The sequence below is a fragment of the Triticum dicoccoides genome, chromosome 4A (genome assembly GCF_002162155.2).
Source record: "Triticum dicoccoides isolate Atlit2015 ecotype Zavitan chromosome 4A, WEW_v2.0, whole genome shotgun sequence".
In the NCBI taxonomy this organism is placed as follows: Eukaryota; Viridiplantae; Streptophyta; class Magnoliopsida; order Poales; family Poaceae; genus Triticum; species Triticum dicoccoides.
Window position 1 is genome coordinate 744,332,136 of NC_041386.1, and position 8,268 is coordinate 744,340,403.

Here is an 8,268-nt window from a genome sequence, read left to right on the forward strand (position 1 = left end):
TGTTCACATGGTTGCTCCAAAGTAGTGTACTACTTACTCCGATACAACTTTGCATCAATTAATATGGATCGGAGTGAGTACCAAAATACTAAGTTAATCAAAGTAAAAAAAAAGTGATATGAAATGGTTGTACGTACCATTATTTATTGATATATTAAATGTGCATGTAGCTAGCAAAAACAATAAAAATGCTAGAAAATGACACAAAATAGAATAAACATCTAACCATGTGGATAAATATAAGATAAATATATCATACTTTAACTCAACCTCTGAGGAAGGAATCCAAAGCACAGTAGTAAACCGCAGAATGCTAGAAAATCACTGCATAATGCTTTTCCTTCTCCTTGATGCCGGAGTAAACCGCCAGCAGCCATCCAATTAGCCAAAGCTGAGATGCAACCTTGGGAGGTGAGGAAAATATAAATAGTCGAAGGCATCTTAGAGGTAACTAATCTACTACTAAAGCACTGCAAGCATCCTCAATCTCGATCCAAAGCTGCCCCACATGCTCATATGTTTTTAAACTCATCTCCCGTTTCTCCACCTCATTGATCCAAGGAGTACCTGTATTAGTTTAACATTGCAGTTTGGCCTGCTGTCGATGGGCACTCCGTTGCTGCCAATTTGACAAAGAAAATGTTACATTAGACGCACTAATCAACTCTGGACCTTTGACGCCTTGATCTCTGGGTTATCAGCCTCGTCGATCTAATCGCTGGCCGTGCACATTAGTAGTTTGCTTCAACTTGACAATGTAGCACGCAGTGAGGATCAACTTTGCATTTGCATTGACTCGAAACAGGTGATGCTATCGTTCAGTAGACTAATGGACTCATAAGCCTTTGACACCCGATCTACACAAATAGTTACATTTTGACAAATTTCTACATTTGCAAGATGAAAATCACGCGCTGTCAGATATAAGAGGATTGGTGGAGGATGAGCAAGAAGGGGAGTAGGGGGGGGGGGGGCAAAGTACGTGGATAACAGCGTACACCCTAGAGCTCTAACCAAATCAATGCCAATCATGGCTACATATAAACCATCTAGTCTACTTGCACAATCTGCCCAAAGCACCTCATACGAAATGCTCACAGTCTACAACTATCAAATATGTTCAGTCTCAATTATTATCTATCAAATATGCTCATTGTCTCACATAACATACACAAGCGCACACACTATAAAAAATTCCAGTCTCAATAAAGAATGCAGTCTGTCGTCGATGTTCAGTCTCAATAAAAAATGTTCATACATACGAGCTAGATGGCCAGAGTCGAGGTCAAAACACCGCCGGAGCTTGGTCTGGGGTAGCTCGGTCTGGGAGGCAGCGAACTGGGACGAGATGACAGGGGGCAGCCGGCGGCATAGGGCGGGAGGAACATCATGATGGACGGCGCTAGCTGAGGCTGTCCATGGCGGGTGAGGGGTTGTGCTTTGAATTTCAGCCGAAAAAACGGATTTCGGCCGAATTTCGGCCATCTCGGCATGGGGCGAAATGTATCTTTCAGCCGAAATTGGTCAAATTTGGCAAATTTGCTTCAAATTTCACTCAAATTTCAGCTGAAATTTTTGAAAATGGACGAAATCCAGCCATCTCGGCCTGCGGCAAAAAAAATATCAAACCGAAAATCAAAATGCTCTGTGGGGGCGACTGACAGAATGGCGTGGAGCAGAGGCACCAGAGGGAAGGGAGGGGAGCGGAGGCATCAGAAGGAAGGGTGGGGAGCGGCAGTGCCGGAGGGAAGGGCGGGGAGCTGCTGCGTCACTGGAGGGGAAGGCCGGCGGCGGCAGCTGCCTTGAACGAACCCTAGCTTCAGTCGCGGGAGAGTGTATGGCGCGGGAGGGATGCGTGAATATTCCCCACGTACGGGCTAGTTGGGGGTGAGTGGGGACTTGCTCGGTGGCAGTTTCATTGTAATATGCATGAACTTAAGTGGCAAAGAGATCTACCCTTTTATTTTAAGCGGGCTTCTGTGGGAAGCACCCCTTCCCACAGCTTTTTCTCATTGTAAGGGAGAGGGGGGTGGAAATAAGTTAAGCCCCAAGCCTAAAACAGGTTCTTTGGGCTTCTGACTTATTTTCGCAATAAGCTCCAGAAGCCTCAAAAGAACTGGCCCTTAGCTGCTCGAGAGCTCTGTGCCATTTGGTTGTTCTTAGCCTTTTGTCGCAGCGATTCAGGATGCTTGTGTGTTTTTTTCTCTCTTCCATTATCACTTGATAGTTGATAGTGGAACCCGATCCTTTTCAGGGATCATATGGATAGAAAACAATATTGCACTGGATCACATGAATTACATTATATTAAGCACTAGCACTAACCAGGTATCATCTATTTAGTCAACATGTTATAAATTAGATGGAAAGTGCGGCTTGCCGCACCCCCACACCCGTGCCGGGTGCAGTCGTATCCGGGTACGGTCATATCCAACTTGGTAATAAAGCTATCAGAACTAAGGTGTAAGAATAACATGAGGATGCAACAATCCAATGGGCATTTTCATCATAATTAAAACTCAAAGCAGTCCAACCTTATGTCTGACAACTTGGTAATAAAGCCATCAAGCGACCAAACGTTGCATCTATAACTACAATGAAGGTGGTACAGAAAGAGAAAGAGGTAGAGTGGCGGCAAATAGATACATAAGTAAACACTAAGACCATTGATCCAGCATTAGGATTTCACAGCCACATGAGGAAGCCAACACTTGTTAATAGTAATCCGGTAGGAAGCACCTTGGTGCATCGTGACTGTCTAAGGCAATGATCAGCGCATGTTGTTTCTCAGGGAAGCATTAATCCTGTACAAAGAATCAAAATGCATTACGAAGTTAAATATGATTCAGTAGAAAACATCAAATTTAGTACAAAGGGCATATGGTCCAGTACAATGCTGATGGTCATTTCACTCACACAAAAGGTGACATACATATATACTTTTTACAAAGGGGGGTTGCCTAACCGATACTAAAATAGCTACATGCATGATTTGGGGAAATCAGCAAGAGAAGGTAACTATCAGGAACGGCATGAACCGAGCACATCATCAAGTATCCATCCGTAAACATATGCAAAACACTAGTAGAAAACAGGGCTTTCGTTCAGGCCAGATAAGCCCATTAGTCCCGGTTCAGTCATGAAACGGGACCCATGGGGGCATTGGTCCCGGTTCGTGAGGCCAGGGGGCCTGCCGGGCCTCGTGGGGGCATTGGTCCCGATTCGTCTGGCCCCTTTAGTCTCGGTTGGTGGGATGAACCGGGACCAATGGGCCTCGCTCCTGGCCCACCACCATTGGTCCCGGTTGGTGGCTTGAACTGGGACCAAAGGGTGCCCTTTAGTCCCGGTTCAAGCCATGAACCGGGACCAATGATGTGCCTATATATACCCCGTCGCCGGCAAGCAGAGCACTCTACACTGCTCTGTTTTTTCTGGCCGGCGAGGGGAGGGCTTTGTGGTGCTCTAGCTCACCTCCTATGCACATGAGGTGTTCGATGGAATGCCCGAGCCACACTACTTAAGCTTTCTCCTCTCCAAGCTCGACCTCCAAGCTCCATTTTCCTCAATATTTGTCTAGATTTAGCGGTCTGTCATGTCCCATCCCCGTCTTCACCGCCGTCGATTGCCCACGCCGATCTCGTCGCCGGCACCACCGTGGTGAGCCTCTTGTTCTTATCTTCTTTCCGAGAGGAAAAAATTCTTACTTGTATGTTTAGATAGATACTTGTATAATTTTCTTACTTTTAGTATTGCTTCTTATTATATAGTGCGATGGTTTTGGTATCCGCCCCGTCGGCCCTCGTCCTGTCTATGATTCGGATGTGGTATATATATATATTATATTTTATAACTATTTGGTTCATTTATTGTTTATGACAATTATGCCGACCAACGTGGCATAGATTTTATTTAACTAGGAGGTATGTGAACTGGAAATTCCAACCGACCCTATTGTTGAGAGGTTAAATTTAGTTGTAGCACAAAACAATTTCTTGAAGAAAAAAATAAAAAAAATTAAGGAGGAGAAGATGATATAGGAGTTGCATGTTGCGGATGTCGTCGATGATCACAAGATCAAGATGGATCCAATGCGCTTGAAGATTAGAAAGATTAGAAAATATGCCATTCATACCGAGGCTTGGTATCATTATGCTATTCGATCACATTTGTTTTCGCATTGAAATGTTTTGCATAGTTTCAATGTATGGTTTAATTAATTAAATTAGATGCTCTGGAGAGCTATATGTTGTTCAATGAGAAATATATATGTACTTTGGTTTTAATGTGATGATGAACTTCTATTAATTTGGTCACTTAATTATCTATTCATGATGTTCCGTAATGGTTTTTAACACACTTAATTATATATAATGCACGCAGATGAACCAACAATGGATGTACGGTGACAGACACACCTCCGAGTATATTAAGGGCATGCATAATTTTTTTGAAGTGGCTGAGGCAAACAAGCTGAATGGTTTTATGTGTTGTCCATGCCCTATATGTTGGAATACGAAGTCTTACTCTGACTCGAAAACCATTCACACCCACCTGCTTTATAAGGGTTTCATACCACACTATAATGTTTGGACCAAGGACGGAGAAATAGGGGTTATGATGGAATACAACGAAGAAGAAGGGGACGATGACAACTATGTGCCCCCTGAATACGGTGATGCTGCAACGGGGGAAGCTGTTGAAGATCAAGAGGAACCAGACGATGTGCCCGATGATGATCTCCGCCGGGTCATTGCTGATGCAAGGAGACAGTGCGAAAGTCAAAAGAAGCTGAAGTTTGATCGCATGTTAGAGGATCACAAAAAAGGTTCCCTCCGGTTTGTCCAAAGTGGGACTTTCCCGATATATAAGTTCGGAAACTCGATCACTAGAGAAGAAAGTGATGACAGTGAAGCCGGTCACATCCCAGAGTGGGATCTTTGGGTGTAAAACTTTTTCTTCGCGTGTGTCCTTTTGCGCCGTAACCATGAACAATCTTCATCATTTAACTGGATGCTCGGGGTCAACATTCACTTTGAAGGGAGCAATTTTACGAAACTTTTCATAATCTTCTGACATGTCTGTCTTGTCACCCACTTCCACGATATTTCTTTTCCCTGAAAGAACTATGTGTCGCTTTGGCTCATCGTATGATGTATTCGCTTTCTTATCTTTTCTTTTTCTTGGCTTGTTAGACATGTCCTTCATATAGAAAACCTGCACCACATCATTGGCTAGGACGAATGGTTCGTCCGTGTACACAAGATTATTGAGATCCACTGTTGTCATTCCGTACTGCGGGTCTTCCTTTACGTCGCCGCCTGTTAGATTGACCCATTTGCACCGAAACAAAGGGTCCTTCAAATCACTTCCATAGTCAAGTTCCCATATCTCCTCTATGTAACCATAATATGTGTCCTTTCTCCTCTTGGTTGCTGCATCAAAGCGGACACCACTGTTTTGGTTGGTGCTCTTTTGATCTTGGACGATCGTGTAAAATGTATTCCCATTTATCTCGTAGCCTTTGAAAGTCATTATATTTGAAGACGGTAACTGGGACAGGAAGTATAAGTCATCTTCAGCAGCGTCGTCATGCATGGCACGTGTCTGCAACCAACCGGCGAAAGTCCCCGTTTGTTCACGTGTAATCAAGTCGTCAGACTGCTTCGGATATTTGGAGCGTAGAATATTCTTGTGTTCCTCCATATACAAAGCCACCAAGGCGGAATTTTATAGAACTATGTAGTGTGCTTGAGTGAGAGAATGCTCGTCCATGCATATTATTTGATTTGATCCTGGGGTGCCATATATCTCCCAGTCTGCCCTTATGCCGCGATTCAGGAACACCAATCGACTTAAGATCAGGAATAAAGTCAACACAAAACTCAATGACCTCCTCATTTCATGGCTCTTGGAGATGCTTCCTTCTGGCCTAGCATGGTTATGAACATATTTCTTTAGGACTTTCATGAACCTCTCAAAGAGGAGCATATTGTGTAGAAATACTAGACCCAGAACGGCAATCTCTTCGCATAGGTGAACTACGACGTGCGCCGCCAACTCGAAACTGACAAGACATTGCAGAAGTATGGTGAGAACACCAACTCAAAACTGACAAGACATTGCATCAAATCATTCTCTAACCTTGGTATAATTTCTGGATCGATTACCTTCTGAGAGATTGCATTTAGGAATGCACATAGCTTCACAATGGCTAATTGAACGTTTTCTAGTAGAAGCCCCCTCAATGCAACTGGAAGCAGCTGCGTCATAATCACGTGAAAGTCATCAGACTTTTGGTTTTGGAACCATTTCTCTGCCATATTTATTATTCACTTTATATTCGACGAGAAGCCATGCGGGACCTTCATACTGAGCAAGCATTCAAAGAAGATTTCCTTCTTTTTTTTGGTAAGAGCGTAGCTGCCAGCCTGGCACGACGCTGATGTATGCCGTATTTTCCGTGCATACGTTGCTGATCCTCCTGTGCCTCCGGTGTATCTTTTGTCTTTCCATACACGCCCAAGAAGCCAAGCACCGTCACGCAAAGATTCTTCGTCACGTGCATCACGTCGATTGCAGAGCGGACCTCTAGATCTTTCCAATAGGGTAGGTCTCAAAATATAGATTTCTTCTTTCACATGGGCGCGCGTAAGTCAGTGTCGTTCGGAACGGATTGTCCGCCAGGACCCTTCCAAAGATTACCTTTAAATCGTTGACCATATCATGTACATCATCACCAGTACGGTGACGAGGCTTCGTCCGGTGATCTGCTTCAACTTTGAAATGCTTGCCTTTTTTTCTTACGGGATGCCTACTCGGAAAAAATCGACGATGTCCCAGGTACACATTCTTCTTATAATTATCCAAATATATATTGTCGGTATCATCCTAACAGTGCGTGTATGCGTGGCATCCCTTGTTTGTCTGTCCTGAAAGGTTGCTGAAAGCAGACCAATCATTGATGGTCACAAACAGTAACGCATGTAGGTCAAATTCTTCCTGATCGAGCTCATCTCATGCACGTACACCTTTTCCATTCTACAGCTGTAAGAGTTCTTCAACTAATGGCCTTAGGTACACATCAATGTCGTTCACAGATTGCTTAGGGCCTTGGATGAGCACCATAGTTTTCACTTTCGATGAAATTTCTCGAAATTTCGCTCATTTCGAAGGTCCTCGAAACATTTACGTTTCGTTTAAATTATTTCGGTATTTTAAAATTAAACGTATAAGAGAGAGCTGGAATCTAACATAGTTGTATTCATATGCTTAGCAGAGTGGTAGGCTGGTGTTATTGCACACTTTAGGGCCTCGGTTCGAATCCAAGGCTCCACATTTTTTTTACTACTTTACTATTTCTACTATACGAAAATTTGATAACAAAATTACACCACTGGGATTCGAACCTGCATCTACAAAGACTGAAGTAGGGATCGCACCATTCAGATAGACGATTTCTGATGAACCTGCATCTACAATGGACATATTTATTCACGGCCATTCCACTAGTTGAAGATACCTATGAGAGGAGCACTAGCTACAGCAATGGATCACAACATTTCTTGCATCAACAGAGAGCATAGAGACAAATTACTCATGCGTTGTAATGGTTGTTTCTTCATCCATTGGGGGAACACTTGGAGTAGAGATAAGGAAAACACTAGACGGGGAAGTCAATATACATTGGAGATTCTGAGAGATTTACGTAACATAGTTTATGGAGATGTGGAGCTTTTCCTTGTCCTGTTTACCGTAGATACAAAATGTTCTAGCTGCCGGTTAGCCAAGGTTGAGATACGACCTTGGGTGGTACCGAGTTGGGGTTCTTAAGACGCTGCTTAGAATAGAGTATTGCGTTGGGGTGTACTACTAACTTGTATTAAAGCACTGCAAGCTTTCTCAATCTCCATGTACGTACCTTCACAAGATGCCTCCGCAGTTCACGGTTAAGCAGGCAGAGATTATATTGTTTATCGACTGCTGCCGCGCCACTCCCTCTGCAAATTGTTAAACTTAGCTCCGGTTTCTCCACCTAACTCGCCGATCCAAGCAGCTGACATTATAGTAGTTTAATCTGGCACGCAGAGCTTGCTACAGCATCGATCTGAACTGCTTGCCAGACTGCCAATTGTAGACACACAGTGTTTACAATAGATTGACTAATCAACTCACGAGTCTTTCATGCCTTGCATGTCGGCTCATCAATCCTGGCAGCTACTGGTTCATGGGTTTACTTCAAGTTTGCATCCAGTTCAAACACAGTCTACT